At 41.7% G+C, this 23,642-nt stretch overlaps 1 protein-coding gene across 2 annotated transcripts in view; it reads right to left on the bottom strand.

Moving 5' to 3' along the window:
* Positions 1-23,642, bottom strand: part of PTPRT (protein tyrosine phosphatase receptor type T) — a 967,960-nt gene that overhangs the window by 201,290 nt on the left and 743,028 nt on the right. The window lies entirely within an intron of this gene.

Raw genomic sequence — 23,642 nt, 5'->3', positions numbered from 1 at the left:
TCCTACTTCCTTAGATCTCGCTCCACACCTCTAACCAATAAGCCCTGTTGACTTGGCATCTGCAATTCGTTCCTGCTCCTCCTCCCACTCATAATGTTGAGGAGGGGCACTTCCCCACCTCTTACCCAGACTCCACTGGCCTCCGTCTCTAATTTATCTGATCAACGAACCAGTCAATCCATTGATCTTCCCAAGCATATAGCACTGTCCCCCTTCGAACACTTTCATGGGCTCTCCATTATTCGCATGACACAATCCAAACTCCCCACCCTGGCACTTGAGACGCTTTGTGCCTGGCTTCCAGTCCACCTTTCAGGACGCTGACGAAGGAGAAGAGAAGAAACAGACTTGCAAGTTTCCTTGCCTGGACACATCCACTTTAGGAAGGGGTGTGGGAAGAAAGAAAAAGAAAGTGGGTATTGTTTTTGTTCATTGTGGTAACTTCATCTCATCATGATTGTCTTGCAAATATATTTATCTAAGTTCTTTTCAGCCTGCTGGTAATGATGGCATCGTATCTAAATGAGAATAAACCCAGAAGTCACACTCGCGTGCACAAGAAGTGGTCGCAATACACTATTTAGGATTATTTGTAAATAACAGGGATTTTTTTCTGGAGCAGAAAAATCCTGATAACGCGAGAGAAGAACTTCAAATGCTCACCTCAAACAAAGACCATTTACTCACATGTTTCCCCCTCCTGAGACACCTTCTCTATTTCTCCCAATGAGAAGACAGACTTTATGACCCTATTTTCTGTGTAACTTAACCTGAGGGTCTCTTCTTGCAGGGCCCTGGAAGCTATGCTGCAGCCCCACCTCCATGCATAAGGTCAAGGAGAGTTTGGACCTTCTGTCACCTCCCTGGTTCTGGTGTCCTCGGTGCAGCTCCCCTTCAAGGTCCACTGCTCACCCTCTTTGCTCCAGTGACTCACCTCTGTTCCTCTTCTCCCCAGCTTTTCAGACACAGGCTTGCCAACAACTTTCATCCTTTAGTTTCAGTGACTCCTGAGACGAGAACACTCTACTCTAGTCCCAAGTTGCAAGACCCCCAAACCCTGGAGGACACCCTTAAGAGCACAGCTTGCAGGAATTCCTCTGCACTAGACTGTCATGCTTCCTCTGATTTTTGAACAAATAGCTTAGATGACTCCTGCTTCTCTGAGAGAGACCAGGGACCTCTCAGAGTCACCTGCCCATCACTGACACATCCTGTGGCCCCCTTTCTATGTTTAGGGAAGATGTCTCCAGCCAGCATTTAGAGTATTGACATCAGACGGCAGAGAGTACACCGTAGCTCAAAGTTGAAGGCTGGCTGACTTCAGAAGGGCACATTTGGGTTCATGTTCTCCCAGAAATGAACTTGTCTTAGTTCAAGTTCTTCCAGAAACAGACTCTGAACCAAGGTTTCAATGCAAATGATGTGTTGTTAAGGAAGCGGACTCAAGAGAAACCAGTAAGAGAATAGGGAGAGAAGAAGGGAGGGAGCCAAGCAAGAATGAGATTTCAGACAAAGTTTCAGTCCCAGCCAGATCCTACCGGGAAGCTCTGGAATATAAACTGTATACCAGAGTTAATCTCATCCTAAGCCAAGGGCTTTGGGGTCTCCAGTACCGACCAGTTATTGGTTATGCACTCCACTGTGGAGACAGAAACTCCCAGGCACTCCAAGTTCGGTGTGTGGGGCGGACAGGGTGGATGTGGAGTCTAATGGCAAACATTGAAGAAGGTCACAAGTGCGAGTCATTTGCACCAAAGCACAATAGAAGCTGGTGGACGTGCACACTGCAGGAATGGGGGGATGAGCGGACCTGAGTCAGCACCAACAGTGTCCCCTACAGGGCACGAGACATGCATCGGAGCAGAGATCCAGGTGGGCAAGGTTGTTTTCGACCTTTGTCCCCAGCCCCTCTCAGCTGGGGCCGCCAGTCACAGTGACTTTTCCACCACTGCTTATTTTCTTTTATGATACTACTTGTTCATTTGTAAAGTGGTATACTTTTATACGAGCCACAGGTACAATGATAAATATGTGCAAACATAAATTATTAAGTAATGTAAACACTTCCAGTCCAGCGGGAGTCCCTCCGGGCTGCTCCCGCCTCCTTCAGTGGCTCCGTTGGTCATGGAGCCTGCTGGCACCACGAGGTGTTCGAGGCTGGCCTGGCCCTCTTTACCAAGACTATAGTCAGGCATTTCTCCAAAGAAGAAATTTAGAAGGCAAGATCTGGGTACCCAGTTAGCTCACTGCTACTGTGATTCCAATGTTCCTATGCCCATGTATTGGAGAGAATTGAGAAATGTATTTTTAAACATCAAAAATGTATGATGATGGTTCAGACTGATATCTCTAATTCAAATCCACAAACACAAGATTCTTCCTCACCTTCCACACATTCCACATTTGTTTTTCCTTTTTTTTAAGAAAAATGTTTCTATTGATTTTAGAGAAAGAGGAAGGGAAAGGGAGAGTGAGAGAAACATTGATCAGCTGCCTCCTGCATGCCCCCTACGGGGGATAGAGCCCCAAACCAGGGTATGTGCCCTGACCAGGAATTGATCCAGCAACCTCTCAGTGTGTGGGGCAACGTTCAATGAACTGAGCCACCCCGGCCAGGGCTGTTTTTCCTTTTTCTTCCAATGAGAACCCTCATTTCCAACATCAACATCTTTATGCATAAACGCTCTCGAACACAATGCACACAAAATGTCAGAACTAACTCATCAGTGCCACAACCAACCTTAGTCCTTATAAATAAAGTTCACGATGTCTGCCCTGCCCTTCCCTGCTCCAACTCCTTCCCAAACAATTCAGTCCCAAGCCATTAGATAGGAAATAGCAGGGCAGGCACCTGTATGTGATGGGGGAAGCCATGATGACCCAGTGTACGGAGCGGAAGCCCGCACTGTGTCCCTGACACCTGTTCAGGTGATTTGCAAGGTCAAGACTAGTTTCAGAATAAGCTTAAGATATTTTTTGCCTTTTTCAGTATCTCACAAGTGTACTATGGAGTTCTTTCATGGCCACAGGACTTCATAACCAACCGCAGGAGGCTGAATTCTCTTCATTTACTTCAATCAAGTGACACAATGCAATAGTCTGAGTGCAGAGAAGATACGGAATCCAGCAGGAACTGGACATCTGAGAGGAGCAAACATGTAGAACAATGCTACACTTCTCACTAAGTCATCAACATCACTGTTTTCATTAAAAAATATTTTATTTATGTTAACATGTAATGGGCTCACTACTATTGTTTTCAACAGAACAATTTTTATTTAATGTTTTATGTAATGAATGAATATTTAAAACTATTTCTCAGTTGCATTTTTCTAACGTGGTAAGTTGATATGTGCTATTAGATATAACTCACATCAATGAAACTCAAGGCTTTTAAAATTTTGTTTGTACCCTTTGACTACCAAATGACCCCGGCAACCACCAATCTGCTTTCTGATTCTATCAGTCCATTTTCTGTGAGTTGGTTTCCCCAGTATTATTGAGGTATAATGAACAAATGAAAAGTGTACATATTTGAGGAGAGCAATGTGAGGTTTTAATAGATGTATACATTGTAAAATGATGATCACAATCGAGCTAATTAACACACCCGTCAGCTCACATAGTTACCACTGTGCATGGTGAGAACATTTAAGATCTATTCTCTTAGCAACTTTCAGGTATAAAATACAGTACTTTATAGCTCTCCAAAACTTATTCATGCTGCAGAACCCCTGGACCATCATCTCCCCATTTCCTCTACTCTCCAGCCTCTGACAAGCGCCATTCTACTCCCTGCTTTTATTAACTGGGCTATTTTAGATTCCACATTTAAGTGAGATCACGTGGTATTGGTTTTTCTGTGTCTAACTTATTTCACTTAGTGTACTGTCCTTCAGATTCATCCATGTTGTTACAAATGGCAGCATTTCCTTCTTCTTAAATCCTGAATAATCATCCACTGTCTCTACATAACACACTTTCAATTGCAACAAGGTCACAGGATACGAGATCAATATACAAAAATCAATTATATTTTCACCATTAGCAAAGAGCAATCAGAGAAGGAAACTAAGTAAGCAATTCCATTCAAAATAGTATCAAAAAGAAAACGTAGAAATAAATGTAAACAAAATAATTGAAGAACTTGTCCATTGAAAAGTATAAAACATTGCTGAAAAAATGGAAGATTGAAGCAAATGGAGACACAAGTCCATGTTTATGGTTTGGAACAGTCGATATCATTAAGATGGAAATTCTTAACACATTTATCTATAGATTTCTTTAATTTTTATTGAAATCATTGGCGTGACATTGGTTAATAAAATTATATAGATTTCAGGTGAACTATTTCTATAATATCATCTGTATATTGTACTGTGTTCACCACCCAAAGTCAAGTCTCCTGTCGCCATTTATCACCCCTTTACCCTTTTCTGACCCCCAACCCTCCTTCCCTCTGATAATCACCAGATTGTTGCCTGTGTCTATGAGGAATTTTTTTTTTTTTTTTTTTTTTAATCCTCACCTGAGGATATTTTTCCATTTTTTGTACAGATAGAGTGGGACGGAGAGAGAGGAAGGAGAGAGGGAGAGAAACATCGACGTGAAGGGACACATCGAGTGGCTGCCACCCGCACGACCAACCAGGGCCGGGGACAAACTGCAACCGAAGTACATGCCCTTAGCGGGAACCGAACCCGGGTCTCTCCGGACCGCAGGCCGACGCTCTAACCGCTGAGCCAAACTGGCCAAGGCTCTATGAGGAATTTTTTCTTTTCTTTTCTTTTTTGCTTAATCCCTTCACCTTTTCCACCAAACCTCCTAACACCCATCCCCTCTCTATCAGAATCCTAGGACACTTTTTGGAAAAATTACCAAGCTGATACCAAAATGTAGATGGAAATGCAATGATCCATAATAGAAAAAACAATTTAAAAATAAGAATGAAGTTGGAGGACTTACAGAGCCTGATTTTATAATTTATGAAAATCAATACAGTAATAGGTATAGAATAGACTTACAGATCAATAAAAGAGAATTGAGAGTCCAGAAATAAGCCACTACATTTATGATCAATTGATTCTTGACAAGATGCCAAGACAATTTCATGGTAAAAAAATAATCTTTTAAGCAAATGATGCTGGGTCAATTAAGCACATAAAAAAAATCTAAATTTAAATTTACACTACACAAGAACTAATAAATCATAACATAACAAAACTAATAGACCATGGTCCTAAATGTAACAGCTGAAACGATAAAACTTCTAGGAGAAAGTACTGGAGAAAATCTTCATGACCTTTGATTTTAAACAGGGTATATAGATATAACATCAAAAGCATGAGCCATTAATGGGAGAAAAGGACATAAATTGGATGTCATTAGACTTTTAAAAAATTGGGCCTCAAAATACACCATTTAGCAAATAAAAAGACAAGGTACACATTTGCAAATCATATGTATAAGACACATCCAATACACAATAATTAGAACTCAGTAATAATAAGACAAACAACCCAATTAAAAAATTGGCAAAAGACTATACATTTCTAAAGATGAAATGCAAGTGACTAATAAACTCATGAAAAGATGGTCAGCCTCATTAGTGTAGTCCTTAGGGAAATGTACATTAAAATCACAATGAGAAACCACCACACACATTCACTAGAATGGCTATCAGTACAAAGACAGACAATAGCAAGTGTTGACAAGGCTGTGGGAACCCTGTAGGGAGAGGAAGTGGTTCAGTCACTGGAAAATAACCTAGTGGTCCCTTAAAAAGGCAAACATAAAGCTCCCTTTCTGCAGCTACTGCTTTCCTAGGTTTCTACTCAAGATGCCCACACAAAAACGTGCACACACATGTTAACGGCAGCATTTTCTTGCAATAGCCAAAATAGGAAAACAAGCTGCATGTCCATCAGCTGGTGAACAAATCAACAATATGTAGTGTATCCATATAATGCTATATTATTCAGCAATAAAAGCAACCAAGTACTGATACATTCTACAATGTGGATGCAGCTCAAGCACATGATGCTGAATGAGAGAGGCCAGATGCACAAGCCTCTCTATTGTATGGCTTCATTCAGATGAAAGGTCGAGAAGAGGCACTGTGAGAGGCAGGCACCAGCTTAGCAGCTACCTAGGGCTGCAGGTGGGAACAGGAACCGACCACACTCGCCACCGGGTGTGTTCCAGTGTGATGGAAGTTGCTCTAAAATGGAATTGTGGTCATTGTAGCACAACCCTATAAATTTACTGAACGCTACTGAATTGTACACTTAAAACGGGTGAACTTTATGGTATGTAAATTATATCTCAATAAAGCTGTTAAAAGAAATGAAGGAAATGGACTGAATAATCTTGGAGGTTCTCTCTTCCTTCGAAAGTCTGTGCTTTCGCTTTCAACTGTGCACGCATTCTTATTCAAAACGCTAAACCTCTGGCATTACTGTGCAAGCAGGGCGAAGAAACAGTGTGAGCTCTGTGATCCCCCACAGAACCCGGCTCTGCAATGACATTCCCCACTTTACAGGTGCCCGGAACTATGGAGCTGAAATTGACAACGGCACATCTTAGCCACCCAACCTTCATTCCAAGGCTCTGGGAATTCTTGTTTTTGTTCACTATCTGCCTAGTCACCACAGCCTTCGAGGAGGCAAGGAGGTGGGGAGAGGGCTACATTTGCAATTTAATTTAGTTGGAGTCTGTACATGTACTTCTTTGCTTGGCCTCTGACTAGCTGTGCGACCTATTGCCCCCTCTCTGGGTCCTGCACGCACTTACTCATTTATTCATCAGGTATTTATTGAGTGATTATAGTGTAGCAGGTGCAAATTGGAATGCTGCATGGCCTCTGGTCCCAGGAGCTCAGAACTGAGACGGGGAAGACAGATACGAACTGTCCACCACAATCGGTGAGATGAGAGCGGGAAAAGGAACTCAAGCCTGGGTTCTCTCATTGACAACACTGTATCCAGCCCTGGTTCTAATGTCAATCTATATCCAGATTCCGAGAAGAGGGCGACGGGACAGTGCGAGCATAAACGAGACAAGGTGAAAGTGCTTTCTATAGGGTCTAGCGCTCTATAAAAGTTGGCTGGAGCCAGCATAATTGCTGCGTGCGTTATCGTAGTAGACAACAGAGATTTGCCTCGTTCTCCATTTGGACCCTTCTCCTGTGATGGGATTGCACTTAAAAGATTTAACAAAAGTGGATTTTGAGTAGGAATTTAGAGGGAAAAATATATATTGTATAAAGGAACCATTACAATTCAACAGAAGAGTTCAAAGGGAGTTTTACTTATTCTTGAATGCAAGCTAAAGAAACATTGTAAAGGAAAAACCAGACAACCATCTGTTGATGGCTAGGGCTTCTTCTCCTCTTTTTCAATATTGAAAAGAAGCTTATGTAGCTTTAATCGAGCTTGTCCTTGGGTTGAGATATATTTTAAAGCAAAATGCAGACCCGGCTATTGCCCTCAGATATTTTCTTTCCATCATGGCTCCTGTCTTGTTCTCATACTGTACGTAAGCAACTCAGTGGTCCTAATTTCAATATGTATCCAGAGTCTGACTACTGTACTATCATCTCCACAGCTACCACCCCGGCCAAAGCCCACCCACCATCATCTCTGAATTAGATCATTGCAATAGCCTCCCAACTGGTCTCCCTGCTTCCACTCGGGCCCCCAACAATCTAGGCTCAAAACAGTGGCTAGAGTGACCCTTCAAAAACATGTCTCAGGTCCTGACACTCCTGTGCTCAAAGCTCTCCCATGGCTCCCACTTACTCAGAAGAAAAGGCAACATCTTTACAACGCCCTTGAGGCCCTTTCTTAGGAATGATCCGACCTCCCCTCTTCTAAGTCTTCTCCAGGTACAGTGGCCCCTTTGCTGTTCCTTGAACATGCTAGACCTGCTCCTACCTCAAGGCCTTTGTGTTTGTTATCTTGTATGCCTAGGATGCACTTCCTCAGATACACGCCGCCTTCGGAAGGCTTCTTCTTCACCTCTGCCAGAAACGTCTTACCTGACCACTCTGCTTAATCTAGCAAACCTAACCTCAACACAGCCTATTACAACTCCTGCTTTAGTTTTCTCCATATCATTTATCATCATCACTCACACTGTGTATGTCCGTGTGTGTGTGTGTGCGTGTGCACCTAAGAGATTAAGTCATTTTAAAAGAGAACTGTAAGCTCTGTAAATGTCCACCTTCCTCTGGGCAAAAGCAACTTAGTAGATGGACAGATAGAAGGCCAGTTAGCTGATGTTTGGATAGATGACCTTGATGGGTGACCTTTTCTAAAGCAACAGCGAACTGAAAAACAAGGTTGCAGTTTCCGTGCTGGCTCCACCGCTCATTGGCTCTATCTGACGTGCGGAGCAAGTCACTTGACCTCTAGCACTTGCTTCTAGAATGGGATAATGCTGGCCAGTGCAAAGAGACACAAACCAGAAGAGAGACACATTTTAGAAAGGAAAGCAATTTATCATCGTTTGTAGATAATATGACTGTGACCTAATATATCGAAGAGAATCAACTGAAAGACTTTTAAAATTAATAAAAGAATTCAGTGAAGTGGTTTGAGAGAAGATCGAGATAAATAAACTGCATGCCATGAAAAACAAGCTGCGGATGTAACAGCAAAATCCTGTTGGAACAGAGTCATTTAAAAACAGCCAAGGAGCCCCGCTGGTGTGGCTCAGTGGCTGAGTGTTGACCCACGCACCAAGAGGTCGCCGGTTCGAGTCCCAGTCAGGGCACATGCCTAGGTTGTGGGCCAAATCCCCAGTGGGGGGCATGCAGGAGACGGCCAATCGATGTTCTCTTTCATTGATGTTTCTATCTCTCTCTCCCTCTCACTTCCTCTCTCTCTAAAATCAATAAAGAAAAAAAAAAAGCCAAAGATAACATACATAAAAAATGCACGGGCCTAACATGGGAAGGAAACACGCTCTACTGAGTGATATAAAAGAATATCTCCAGTTTCTTGTTCAGGGATTGGCAGAGTGGCTGAGAAATAATTGTGCGGAACTAAAGATGAGTAAATGCACAAAAATGCTGATGTCCCAGGTGAACGCATCGCGTATCGTAAAGAGGCCAATTCTTGCCAAATTGATCTGTATTCTTTGCGGAAAAGCAAATTGTATAAAATGTGGGGCCAGTTAGGACATCTGGGAATCCTAAAGACGGGAATGACCTTAATTTTGAAATTCCAATAATTTCAATGAGTTTCTTTATTTGTTTATAAAAGAAATTACAATTCAGAACTTAAAAAAAAAAAAAAAAAAGGAATGAGGGTTAAAAATCATCCCTGAATATTAAAGCATATTATGAACTTAAAATGATTATACAATGGGTACTGCGGTATGATGAAAAATACATGGGATAAATGTGTATGGGTGTGTATGAATTTTACATATATAAGTAAAAACAACACAAATCAATGGAAAAGAGAAAACTGTATCAATAAATAATCCTGGATTGAATTTTTAAAAGCCTTAGAGGACCATTAATTGGGACAACTATAGAAATTTGACTATGAACTATATATGAGGTACTAGCATTATAGCAATTCTAAATTTCTTTTTTCTTTATTGATTTTAGAGAGAGAGGAAAGGAGAAGGAGTGAGAGATAGAAACATCGATGAGAAAGAACAGTGATTGGCTACCTCCTGCATTCCCCCACTGGGGATTAGACCCACAACCTGGCCATGTGCCCTGAGTGGGAATCGAACCGGCGACCTCTTGGTGCATGGGTCAACACTCAACCACTGAGCCACACTGGCCAGGCACAATTCTAAATTTCTTGAGTGTGATCATTACACTGTGGCTGTGTAGGAGACTGACCTTCTTCTTATGAGATACAAACTAGAGGCGTTCAAATGTCATCATTACCACAACTAACCTAGCAACCATGTGAGAGATGAGAGAAAGTAGATATGACAAAAATGTTTACAACTGGTGAATCTGGGGGAAGGATGTGTGGATGTTTATTGTACCAGTCTTTCAACATCCTGTAGGTTAGAAATAAAAAAAAAACTTGAGTGGAAAGAATCATTTTAAGCTTTAACAGTAGAACAACTTACAAAAGACAAATGAAAAAAAGATGTGTCTATGTATAAACTTGAAATGTCTGAATACAAGAATAAAAAATAGCCCTGGCCGGTTTGGCTCAGCGGTTAGAGCGTCGGCCTGCGGTCCGGAGAGACCCGGGTTCGGTTCCCGCTAAGGGCACGTACTTCGGTTGCAGTTTGTCCCCGGCCCTGGTTGGTCGTGCGGTGGCAGCCACTCGATGTGTCCCTTTCACATCGATGTTTCTCTCTCTCTCTCTCTTCCTCTCTCTCCCTCCCACTCTATCTGTACAAAAAATGGAGAAATGTCCTTGGGTGAGGATTAAAAAAATAAATAAATAAATAAAAATAAAAAATAAATAAATAAAACAACAGTCCTGGTCAGTTTGGCTCAGCGGTAAGAGCGTTGGCCCAAGGACAGTAGGGTTGTTGGTTCAATTCCCAGTCAAGGATATACCAGGGTTGCAGGTTCTATCCCTGGCCCTGGTGGAGGTCGTGCAGGAGGCAACCGATTGATGTGTCTCTCTCACATAGATGTTTCTCTCTTTCTCTTTCTCCTTCCCTCCCTTCCACTCTATCTAAAAAATCAATGTACAAATATCCTTGGATGACGATGAACAAAAAACAAACAAACAAAAAGAAAAGAAATAAAACAACAAATTAGAAAAGCTCCTCCTCCCAGAAAATATGACAGAGAAGAAAACAATATTTTGATGTGTAAGGGATCATATTTGGTCTGAAGGATATAAATGACAAGGGGCCTAAACCAAAACCAATAATGTCTCTGTATAAGTAAGGCTATACACTATATTGTCTCTGTAGAATGAGATAGAACTAGGAATTACTAAACCAAAAATCGAAACAAATATAAACTCCCAACTGGGGAAAATAAGAATCTACCTAAGTAATCTCATATCAAATAGGAAATCAAAACCACAATTCCATACTCTGTAGAAACTATTTCTACGAGAACAATAATGTTAAATGCACATGGGATAAGACCAAACCTGTTTTCAGAATCTGAGAAGCCTTTGTTATTAAACAAAAAAGAATGACAATAAATTAATTAAGCATTCCATAAAAAGAAAATTAGAGTAGACAACACTGGAGCCAGATGGCTTTTCCAATGAGTTCTTTCAATCTTTCAACAATTGATAATTCCCATGTTATATAAATAATTACATAAGACAGAAAAAAAGGAAAAGCATCTCAAATAGTTGCAATTTGTTCCTCTAATATACCATTAAATTGGTTCCCCGTAAGCAGGTCATTTAGCTCAGGTACACAAGATAGATTATAGAAAATCTGGGGAAAATAACACATAAATAAGTCCAAGTAGGAAACAATATGATCATATCAATAGGTGCCAAAACCTTTCTGATTTTAAGAGTCACAAAGACAAATGGTAGAATAGAGATATTTTTCCTTATGTTTTAAAACACCTATCTCAAATCCACAACTAACACCATACAGGAGAAATTTACTGGAGCGCTCGTCTATGAGGTTGGGAATAACACAACCAGTCAACTGTCAACATGATTTGGCAACATTGTCCAGAAAGCTCTACCGAATGCGACAGAACATAAAACCCAAATAAGGGTACTGGAACTGGAAAGAGGGACACAAAATTATCATTATCCTCAGATGATGTGATTATTAGACTGATAAACCAAGGTAGTAAAATTTAATGAAAGAAACTCACAAGAGGTTTTAGCCAATTGAATGGGTAAAATGCGCGCACACACACACACATACACACACACACACAGTTTCCCTAAGAACCAGCAAAATCCATTTAGCAAACCTAATGGGAAAAGATAGCACATGCTCAACATCAGCAAGAAACCATTTTGACAAGGTAGCTATGGATGTCATTTACATGAAAAAAACTGCCCAGTTTTCCTGAGAAAGAGTAGGTTCAGATGAACAGTAGGCTTGCCTTATTTCAGTGTGGAAAAGCTTGTGTAGATGTAACCATTTGAGATTAACTAAGAGCTTTAACACCATTTAAACCAATTCTTTGGGGATTGTTTAGGGAACACGATAAAGTGATTTTAAAATTTGCAGGGCAACATACGTGGGTGAAAATAGCTAAGAACAATGGGACACAAGAATCTTTAGGACTGGATAATACAATGTTTTGTAAGGCTATAATTCAATAGTCATGTCGAAACAGCACCCAATAGAGGCCGATCTGATGGGACAGCAAAGGTAAACCAAGAATACAGTGGGACACACACAAACACACACACACACATAAAAACAAACTTAGGCAGCATCACACGTCAGCAAGACTGCAAGGAGTATTCAGTAAATGGCATGGAAAAAATTTAGCTACATATTTGGAGACATAAAAGAACAAGCATGCCGTAAACATCATTAAAGTGATACTCACTAATACAAGTGGCAAGAATAGAATGAAACTTTGTAAGGGAGGATCACAGTTATGTACAACCTTTTCTCCACATCCTGGCCAGCACTTCAAGATACAAAAGCAACCTCAGTGCCCATCAGCAGACGACTGGATAAAGAAGATGTGGTACACATATCTACAATGGAATATTACTTGGCCATAAAAAGAATGAAATCTTACCATTTGGGATATGGGTTGGCCTACAGAATACTATGCTGTGTGAAATAAGTCAGAGAAAGACAAATACTGTATGATTTCACTTATATGTGGAATATATAAAATACAATAAACAAACAAAACAGCAATAGACTCATAGATACAGAGAACAGACTAATGGTGACCACAGGGAAAGGGGGTGGAGAGGCTGGGTGGAAAAGGTGAAGGGATTGAGAAGTACAAATTGGTAGTTACAAAATAGTCATAGGGATGTGAAGTACAGCATAGGAAATATAGTCAATAATATTGCAATAACTATGTATAGTGTCAGATGGGTACTAGAATTACCAGGGGTACCCCTTTACAAATTATGTATCTATGTCTAACCACTATTCTGTACACCAGAAACAAATTCAAAATATTTTTTGTTTGTTTTCCTCCAATTTTTATTATTTTTGTTACAGACGATTTTCCTTCCCCCGCTAGAACTTCTCCCCATCCCCCCCAGCATTGTTGTCTATGTCCATTGGTTATGCATACATGCGTATAAGTTCTTTGGTTCATCTCATCCATCCTTCCCACCCCACTACTCTGAGGTTTGTCAGTGTGAACCATACTCTTTTCCATGTCTCTGTGTCTATTTTGTGCATCAGCCCACCTTGTTCATTATATTCCACAAATGAGTGAGATCATGTGGTATTTGTCCTTCTCTGATTGGCTTATTTCGCTTAGCATAATACTCTTGAGGCCCCTCCATGTTGTCTCAAAGGATAAGAGATCTTTCTTTCTTACAGCTGCATAGTATTCCATTGTATATCTGTACCACAGCTTTGTTATCCACTCATCTATTGATAGACACTTGGGCTGTTTCCAGATCTTAGCGTTTGTAAATAGTGTTGCTATAAACATAGGGGTACATATATTTTTTCTGACTGGTGTTTCCGGATTCTTTGAATATCGAATCCAAAACATTGAATATAAACTGTAATTGACTAATATTTTATACAACCTAATTTTTTAATTTAGTAAGAAAAAAATAAAAATAAAACCCACCTCAAATATTAATATTCTATGATAGATTTATAGATGACTTTTCCCTCCTTTTTTTCTATAATTTCTATATAGCACATATTATTAATTTTCTAAAGATTTATTTATTTAGATTTATCTTTATTATTAAAAGTATTACAGTTGGCCCTCCTTTTTCCCCCATTGACAAAGGAGCACATATTATTTTTGTGACAGATCTAAATTCAAATTTATATAAAATAAAATGATAAAATAAAATTACAGTACTTATAATAACTTCCTCCGCATCAGGATGAAGATCAAAGATAATTAGGAACATGAAAATACTTTAAAAAGTGATTGATATATGTTACAATGAGCTGTTGTATTGTATTTTCAACTGGTGGATGGATTTCTGCACATAGGTGACATGGTATGATCCATGCCTGACACACTCCTGGCTTCCTGAGTAAGCTGACTTCTGAATACCATGTCCCCACCTAACTTCAGAAGTGTGGTTTTCCAAGTTGAACAGTGTCATTTCAATTGATCAAGAATCCAGTAATATATGAAGAAGAGTTGACTCAGTTTACAGTGGCCACTGAACGACAGCGCTTATTCGCTAATGTTGCTAGCTCATTTAAGCAATAACTTTAAAATGGTTTTGTGGACTCCAGGGAGGTTGGAGCCCGTGGTGGCCATTAGTGGCAGCTAGGAGAAGTGGAATGCTGGGCCCTGCTCCAGTGGTCCTTGGGCCAGCAGCAGCTTCTTCACCTCGGGATGTGTTGGAAATGCAGACTTTCGGGTCCCATCCCAGATCTCCCGCATCAGAATCTATTTTCTTCTAAGACTTCAGGTTAATTCATTTATGCATTAAATTTTGAAAAGCAATAAAGTGAAATAGAACACTTTAGGGAACTGGAAATGTTGCTTTTGTTTTGTTTTGTTTTGTTCTGCTTTTTAATAAACATTTGGAGCATTTCATGTCCCCCAGTGGAGAGCCAGGCTGTTCCCCTCACCCCAGGCCTCCCAATACTGCCTTCTTCCTCTGATGTCCCGGGAAGCAACCCCTTTACCCTGCTGCCAAATTCTCGATTGAAATGTCACCACTGTTTCCTAAAGTCGGCTTATATTGTGCGCGGAGCAAAGGAAAGAAGTCACGTGAACAGGCTAGCTCCAACAGGGAGTCCGGTTGCAAACTTCACAAGCAAACCCCACAATCAAACCCCACAATCAAACCCCACTTTCACAGGGCAGGATGCTGCCGCGGCGCCTTTCTGCGGAGTAATCAATAGGGTGCCTTGGATGTCTCTCCGTGCGACAAAGACAGTTGTCTAGGGGAGGACAGTGTCCAGGTGGAAATCCTCAGGCACGTTTTTGTAAGCCATCCCAAATCAATTATCCTCAAAAAGCCCTTCTAAGCTCTAAAAAGGTAAAAGGAACGATTATTAATTAACCGCTAAATTAACCATAATAAGTGACATAACAGTGCCAGATAGGTCAAATAAATGCTACCGAAGAATTATAACACGAATGAAAACATTTTTTCCGATGGGAACGAGTGACCTAAGATGAGGTTATTCGCAGGAATGCAGGGAGGTGAAAATCAGCACCTGTGTGTAAAGAATTGAGGAAGCCAGGTCTCCACGGGGCAACAGCATCAGCTGTGGATTTCAGAGCCCCACTATGGCTCTCTGAGTGTGAGCTTGGAAATAAGACCTTGGAACAAGCTCACCAAGATATTTTCATATACACCATATTTCAGAGATCCTCCTGTGGAAGGCTTGCCCTGAATTTGTGATGTGAATCAGAGACCCTTGGGTACAGTATCCTCACCTAATCTAGCAGTTCTCAAAGTACGGTCTCTGAACCCGTGGGGGTCCCCAAGAACCTTTCAGTAATTCTGCAACCTCAGAACAATTTTAATAGTAAGCTAAGACTTTGTTTACCTTTTTTCACTGTGTTGATATTGGCACTGAATGCAAAATGCAATAATGGGTACAACTGCAGGTGCCTTACATGAATCAAGGCAGTGGTACCCAACCGTTGGTCATTGTATTCTTCAACGGTGTATAAAGACTTGCTACAAAAAACAAGAATGCCAGTTTTCCTTAAGAATGTCCCTGATGAGGCAGTAAAAAAAAAAAAAAGTTAATTTCACCCCTCGAGTACGTCTTTTCAATATTCATGTGACACAATGTGAAGTTTGCATAAATCACGTCTCCTGCTTATTGAAGTACTATGATTTCTTAGGGAGAAACATTCCTGTGATTATTTGAGTTGCATGCTAAACTAGTCATGTTTTTAATGAAGGACCATTTTTCTCTTTTTGCAAGAATGACTGACATATTGTGGTTATTCACACTGGATATTTGGTAAACATTTCCTCTAAAATAAATGAAGTTTATCTGTTACTTTAAGAAAACTGAGAGTATGTGTTCATAATTGAGCTTTCAAGGGGAAATTGGAATTTGAGAAACTTATCTGTCACTGTAAATTTGACAGGTTCCCAATACTTAAAAACTTTACTGATGAGCTTGGTGGTGAAATTAGCAAATGTGATATTTTGGTATTTTATCACAAAATGTGTCAACATTTGGAGATTTGTATAATTCAGTGAATTTTTTCAAATGAGAAATGTATAATGTAAAAAAAAAAAGGATAAAATATCCATTTGAAGGGCAACAAAGCTGCTATATTTTAATGTAACAGAATGTGAAAAGTTCACTAATATGATTTCATTGCAAGTAAACTTTAGGAAACTACCTCTCTCTGAATTGGTGTAATATCAAAGAAGAATATCCACAATTACATTGAAAGGCTATTAAAAAACTCCCTTTTCCCCAGTGACAACCTGTGTGACGCTGAACTTCCTTTACCTATTTCAATCACATCAAATTGTGACAATAGATTAAGTGCAAACCAGATAAGAAAATCAAATTATCTTCTATCCAAACATTCAACATATTTGCAAAAATGTGAAACAATACACCTCTTCTCCCTAATGGTTATTGTTTTGAAAAACGTATTATTTATATTACTGTGCAATGGATTTATTGTTTTTAAATGAATTACAACATTTCCCAAATGTAGCTTTAACTTCTAATACCGTGAATATTGATAGACAAAACCCACATGAACAAATAAAGCTCTTTGAGATCTTCATTATTTTTTTATTTTTTGTTCAGGTAGAGTGGGAGGGAGAGAGAGGAACAGAGAGACAGAGAGAAACATTGATGTGAAAGGAACACATCGAGTGGCTGCCACCCGCACAACCAACCAGGGCCGGGGACAAACCGCAAGCGAGGTACATGCCCTTAGCAGGAACCAAACCCGGGTCTCTCAGGACCGCAGGCTGACGCTCTAACCGCTGAGCCAAACCGGCCAGGGCAAATCTTCATTATTTTTTAATAATGTAAAGGGGTCTTATGACCCAGAAGATCAAGAACCTTTGATCTAATCATGCATTTTCAAAAAAAAAAAAAAAAAAATAGCCTTGGTCGGGTGACTTGGTGGGTTGGGGCTCTATTTTGTACCCTAGAAGGTGGCGGGTTTGATCCCAGGTCAGGATAAGTATGAGGGGCAACCAATTGATGTTTCTCTCTCACACTGACGTTTCTCTCTCTCTCGCTTCTCCCTTCCTCTAAAATCAATAAAAACGTATCCTTGGGTGAGGATAAAAAAATAATAAAAATAAATAAAAAGGCTATGAAGATACTCACAAGTTAGGGCTTCTCAGTCTTAGCATGACTGGCATTTTGGCCGGATAATCTTCGTTGTGGGTTTGTCCTACACATTGTAGGGTGTTTAGTGGGATCCCTGGCCTCTACTCACTAACTAGGTGACATTAACAGCCCCCAGTTCCAAGTTGTAACAACCAAAAGTATCTCCAGACAGTGCCTCTGGGGGCTGAATGAACTGATTGGGAACTGATGCCATTGGTAAATGGGAAAAGGATGTTGAAAAGATAATTTATATATAAAAAAAAAATTTCAATAGTATAAAAATACATGGAAAAAAATTCTGCCTTGCCAGTAAGCCAAGTATGCAAATCAGAATGAAAATAAGCTTCCATTTAAAACCCATTAAATTATCAAAGTAAATGTAAATTATAACAGGCCCTTTCAGTGAAGTTGTGATGAAACTGGTAGGATTCGATAATTCTAGCAGCTCTGTAAGCGGATTCGTGAAATTGGGGAAATAATTTGCAATGGCTTTCAAGGTTCATAAACATCTTCATGACATAGGAATACAAACAGCATAGGTTCTAGAACCTGCATTAAATTCAAATTTTGGCTCTGAAACTTACTAGCCGTGGGACCTTCCTTTAAATATTTTAATGACATTTAAAAATCTGAAGACAATAATAATGTCTCCATAAATGATTATTGAGAAGTGCCTTAGATAATAATGTAAGCGAACATCTAGTTGAAAGTGGAAGATTTAATGCACTCCATCTATCTCCTGTCTCTGCTGAGATCCCACTAAAATGACAGTAATAGATTAACAAAAAGCATGAAAATCCATAAGAAAAAAGAGAACTAGTATCGGGCCATTAGTGGATCAGAGGCTTCAGAAGAATTCTGGAGAACTAAAAATGGTCAGAGAAAGGAATGTGGTCTAGCAAGATAAAGAAAACCACGTTGCAAAGAGATGTGAATAAGGGCGGTGATTTGTTCAGGGAATCTTGAGTAAGACTGATCTTGGAGCGATTAAGTATGGAGAGTAAGAAAGTGAAAAGTGGGGCTGAAAACAGGTGTTGATGAAAAGATCATGTGTTTATCTGCTACCCCTCCAGCAGGAGCTAGGAAGTTTCATCTTCGGACAGATGAAATGCCTTTATACCCAAAACACAGCACCTCTAATCAACTTTCATAAGACCTCACTTTCAAACATCCACTGCCGAGGCTCAGTGGCTAGTGAGAAATGCTCCAACATGAAAGCAGGTTGTCAGTTCAAATGAGGAAAAATGACTCCAGAGAAAATGGAGATAATACAGGAGTCAGAACCCTCCCCCCCCCAAATCGAAGTAGCTTCCTCAGAAAAGTTTGAAAAATGATTGCTTCTATAGACAAGATGTGATGCCATGAGAAAAAACCCAAACATTTACAGAATAAATATCTTTTTTTAAAAAAAAATTTTTTTCTGTATTTTAGATAGAGAGGAAGGGAGAGGGAGAGAAAGACAGAAACATGGATGAGAGAGAACATCAATTGGCCACCTCCTGCATGACCCCCACTGGGGATTGGGCCCACAACCTGGGCATGTGTCCTGACCGGGAATCAAACCGGCGACCTCTTGGTGCATGGGTCTCACTCAACCAGTGAGCCACACCAGCATGGCAATACATAGCTTTTAAAAGGGAGAATTATGATTGGTAAAATTTTAAACAAATGCCAGACAAGGGTTGGCATCTGTCCAGAAAATAGGACGCAAAGACCAACAGAAGAGAAAGAGAATGAAAAAAAAAGAAAGAGTAACAGACTGAAACAGCAGAGCTCCGCTGGCGGGAAAAATGCATGAATAGTACAATAAAAATATTGCCTGAATAAAAGAGAATATTTGCACATTCTATGATGCATTTTATAAAAAAGCACAACTGTACAGGATGAGAGGCGTAGTCAAAGGTGGGACAGCATAGTGGTTAAGGGTTCAGACTGTGGAGCCAGACTGCTATGTTCAAAGTCCGCAGCGACAGGCTGCATGAGCTCAAATACGTTACTGAACCTTTTAGTTCTTTGGTTTCCCCAACTTAAAATAGGGACAAGACTCGTTCTTACCTTATAGGATTTAGTTGAGAACTAACCGAGTTTATATATATATATATATATATATATATATATATATATATATATACACACACACACACACACATATGTATGTAAAGGACTTAAAATAGTGCCTAGTACATAGTAATCTTTGAGTTAATTATATACTCCCATAATAAAATTAGTACACCACTTAGCACGGAAGTGACCTGCGTTTATAGAATTCTAAAATGAGCCCTGGTGTAGTTATTTAACTAAAAATAGTGATAGAACTACTCCGGGAAGCTGGAAGGGAGGCACTGGATGATTGAAGACAGCCACGTTCTCATCTATAATAGCAGGAAGTAAATAGATAATGTCTGTAATCAATAACTTTAAAACAGCACATTACGTAGTGACATTGCCAATTCCCAGGAGAAATGGCAAAGAATTTAAATGCAGTTGCCTCTGGGGCACAGGACTGGGGGGTGAAAAAGGTGAAGCAAGGCACGATTTGACTGTTCGATTTCTCAGCCACGTGCCCTGGTTACTGTGAGATTTTTTAATTAAAGAATGAAAAAGGTTAATATATATATGAAATGGCTGTCAGTGCTTGGCATATAAGAGTAGGCACTCAATACATTTTAGTTCCATTTTATTCATTTCAGTAACTCCACTCCTGGGGATTTTTTTCCTATTTAAAGATATAATGCCAAAAGAAAAACATGAATAAATATGTTTATTGCTGGGTTATTCATAACAACAAATAACTGGAAATGACCCAAATTTTCAACCATGTGGGAATGGGTAAGAATTATGCGAAAACTTGATGGAATGCTATGAACCAGAACATAAGTTTATCGTTTCAGACGGCTATGAATTGGCTATAACCTACCACACACACGCACACGCACACGCACACGCACACGCACACGCACACACAGTCTCCGATGTGTTCAGACTAGGAAGCGGGAATCTGAGAAAACCAAGGGTCTGAACAGAGGGGAGGCAGTCACAGTGTGTCTTAGGGCAACTTCCTTTGGCCCCCCGAGTCCCTAATGGGGGGCTCACAGATGCTTGGATCACTCTGCAAGGGGAGTTATTATTATTATTATTTTGAGCTGTGGCCTTTTGTACCGAGAATTCACATCACTACTCGTGAAGAATACATACGAACAATAGCAGTTATTACAAATACGTAATAATCCCCTCGCTCTACAGCCAGACTCAGCATCAGCAAAGTCAGGACTCCCCTGCAAGGCATTCTCAGCAGTAGCTCAGCTTCCAGCCCTGCGATGCTTAGAAAACCCACGTGTGGCAAAGATACTGGTGAAAACTATACGACAATGAAAGAAATGTCCGTGCACTGCATTTGAGTCTCCATCAGAAGCTGCAGACAAGGCTTACGACTCCCAAAGAGAATGCGAGCTGGGCAAGCCAGCCTCTTGTATCTCTGGATGTGACTCTGGGTGTCTGCCACACACACACCGCTGAGACTCATGCTTCTCAACCTCCATGCATCTGAATCCCCGGGAGGCCTCATAAAACACAGAAGGCCAGGCTCCGCCCCGGAGGAGTTCCTGATTCAGCAGGTGGGGGTGGGGCCTGTGCATTTACGCTCTAGCAGATCCCCAAGTAACACTGTTGATGCGGGACCAAACTTGGAAAACCACTGTGTTACATGCCCCAAATTTACCATCGCCAACAGGGATAAAGGGTGCGACTGAAGAGAGAAGAGACAGGCAGGTGGACAAGTTTTCTAAGGGTCCCACCTGTCCTTTGTCCCACTGCCCACTGGGTGGAGCCTTGGTTGGCATCTTTACCGCTGCCAGCTCCTTCCTGAGCTCCCTTCTAAGGTTCTCCCACGGAACCCAAGCCTCTTGGTCAACTTCCTAAACTGAGAGGTGACGACCTTGCCCCCGTCTGCCTGCAGCTTGTGAACGGATGCAGGGGGCCACCTTGCAGGTTCCCAGAAATTACGCATTCGCTATGGAGGAAATGAACACCTCAAGGCAAAGTATAATTAGGAATTCTTCAATTCAGTTTATGCTTTTTCAATTAGGCGCTCTATAATTTTAATCATGGGAGCATTAACATGTTTCTGTAATTTATATACCTGTGGTATAATTAAGCCTGGGGAACACATCGCTCTAAACCTGGATAGGAGGGACCGGTTCCCATCCCATCTGCTGTAGCACAGGTCCCTGCCGGAGAGATGGTACCAGTTTCAAAGGAGCCCTTTGCGAGCTGCGGAGGCCAAGGAGAGGGCCCCTGGCTTCGAACCGTGAGGGCTGCCGCCGACCCCGTGATGCCTTTGAACATCTGGCTCCTGCGTAGAATCTGCATCCCAACGCTTCCACCCCTATTGTGACTTTGAAAACATTCCCACCAGTGGGAACTGCGCTAGACAACTATTCTTGGAAACTAATTTCGATTAAGCAGGAACAGGGTGTCCTGGCAGGGGAGACGTTATCTGAGAGCAGATGGCTTTGAAGTGAAGACGCCGAACAATAGGCTGCAGCCTCGCCTGGATGGGGCCCAAACTCCTTTTTTCCCCCCATTGATTCCTCCTCTCACTTACTCTAATTCTGCTCCTCTCGGGTAATTTCTGCTCTGCCTCTTTGCCACAAAGCAGGCCCCGAATCCTCTGTGCAAGGTAGGTCTCCTGGGATTCTGAGCAGTTCTGCAAATTCAAGGAATTCAGAGGCACGCTGAAAGTTTTTGTGCTTATTCAGACTGAACCTCTGAACTTTCTGAAGGTTAAAAACCATCCTTTCCCCTCACCCTTCTTCCTGCTCTCTCCACAATAGCAAATTCAGATTTGCTGACTGCAATAAAAGGAGAAAGAACATAATCAAAACTGGCCCGGGGGACAACACACGCAGATTCCAAGCCAGCTGAGTGACGTGCCCATTTGCCGCAGCATCCGGGCACGCTCCCGAGTCGGTCTGATCTAAGAAAATAGGGAACTTTTTATAGCGTGGACGTTGGAAATGGATTTGTTTCTCACGGCCTGCTCTAGCCTTCCACCTAAGAAGGCAGAGCTGTCTGCATCCCCCAACACCCATCTTCTTCCTAAGCCCTGTGTCTGCACAGAAGCGACATACTCAGATATGCTATCAGCCTGCAGCAACACAACCCGGACAATTCCGGGCGTGTGTCATTGTCAGCATCATGAGAAAGTAGGGGTGTGTTTCCCCACGTGAACAGGGACGGAGGAATGGGCTGGCGGAGATCCTAGTTCAGCTTGCGGGAGCGAACACTGATTAGCCTCGTGTTGAAACACGCACCAAAAGAGACACAAGAGCTCCAGAGGCTGTAAAACCCACAGGGCAGCTCCCTAATGCAATGCAGAGCAATCGCTTCTCCGTGGCGTGAGCACGCACAGACCCTGGCACCGCGGAGGAAAATGCCTCCTCCCTGCCAGGTGCCCTCTCCACCCCCGAGGCCACCTCCAGACGAATCCAGTCGTACTCAAGCTGTGGTCCAGGACCAGCAGGGTCGTCTTCGTCTGGGAGCTCATCCAAAATGCAGATTGTCAGGCCCAGGCCCATGATCCCCAGGGTGAGCAGGAATCTACGCACATCCTAGCTCAGCAAACGAGTCTGATAATTCGCTAAGGATGGAGAACTCGGGGTAAACCACTTCTCAGACTTTATCCCCGGTGGGGGTGAGGCGGTTGGACTTGGGAAATCTAGTTCAGAAGGCAAGTGTCTCGGCAGCAAGTCCCAGCCGTAGGACCCTCTCTGGTTTGGGGGGGACTTAACGTTTTCTGCCTGTGTCTAAGCCCCCGTTATATTTCTCATCTCTCATGACAGGATTCCTAGCTTTTTCCCTAGGGCCTCGGAGGCCTACGTGCGTAGCCTCTCTGAAACCAAATGTGGACCTTGACCTATTTTGTGTTTTTTTAAATCCTTACCTGAGGACATTTTTGCATTTATCTCCAGATAGAGTGGGAGGGAGAGAGGAAGGAAGAGAGAGAGAGAAATATCCATGTGAGAGAGACACATCGAGTGGTTGCCACCCACACGACCCCAACCTGTGCCGGGGACAAACTGCAACCGAGGTACGTGCCCTTAGTGGGAACCGAACCCGGGACACTCTGGTCCGCAGGCCGGCTCTCTAACCGCTGAGCCCAATCGGCCAGGGCGAGTCTTGACCTCTTTTTACCAGCCCTCCAACAAAATAGGTGTGAGGGTGGAAATGCTGGTCGGTAGGGCAGCCTCAGCCAC

Source organism: Molossus molossus, unplaced genomic scaffold, assembly GCF_014108415.1.
Source record: "Molossus molossus isolate mMolMol1 unplaced genomic scaffold, mMolMol1.p scaffold_m16_p_6, whole genome shotgun sequence".
Taxonomy (NCBI): Eukaryota; Metazoa; Chordata; class Mammalia; order Chiroptera; family Molossidae; genus Molossus; species Molossus molossus.
This window is presented reverse-complemented; position numbering and strand designations above follow the sequence as displayed.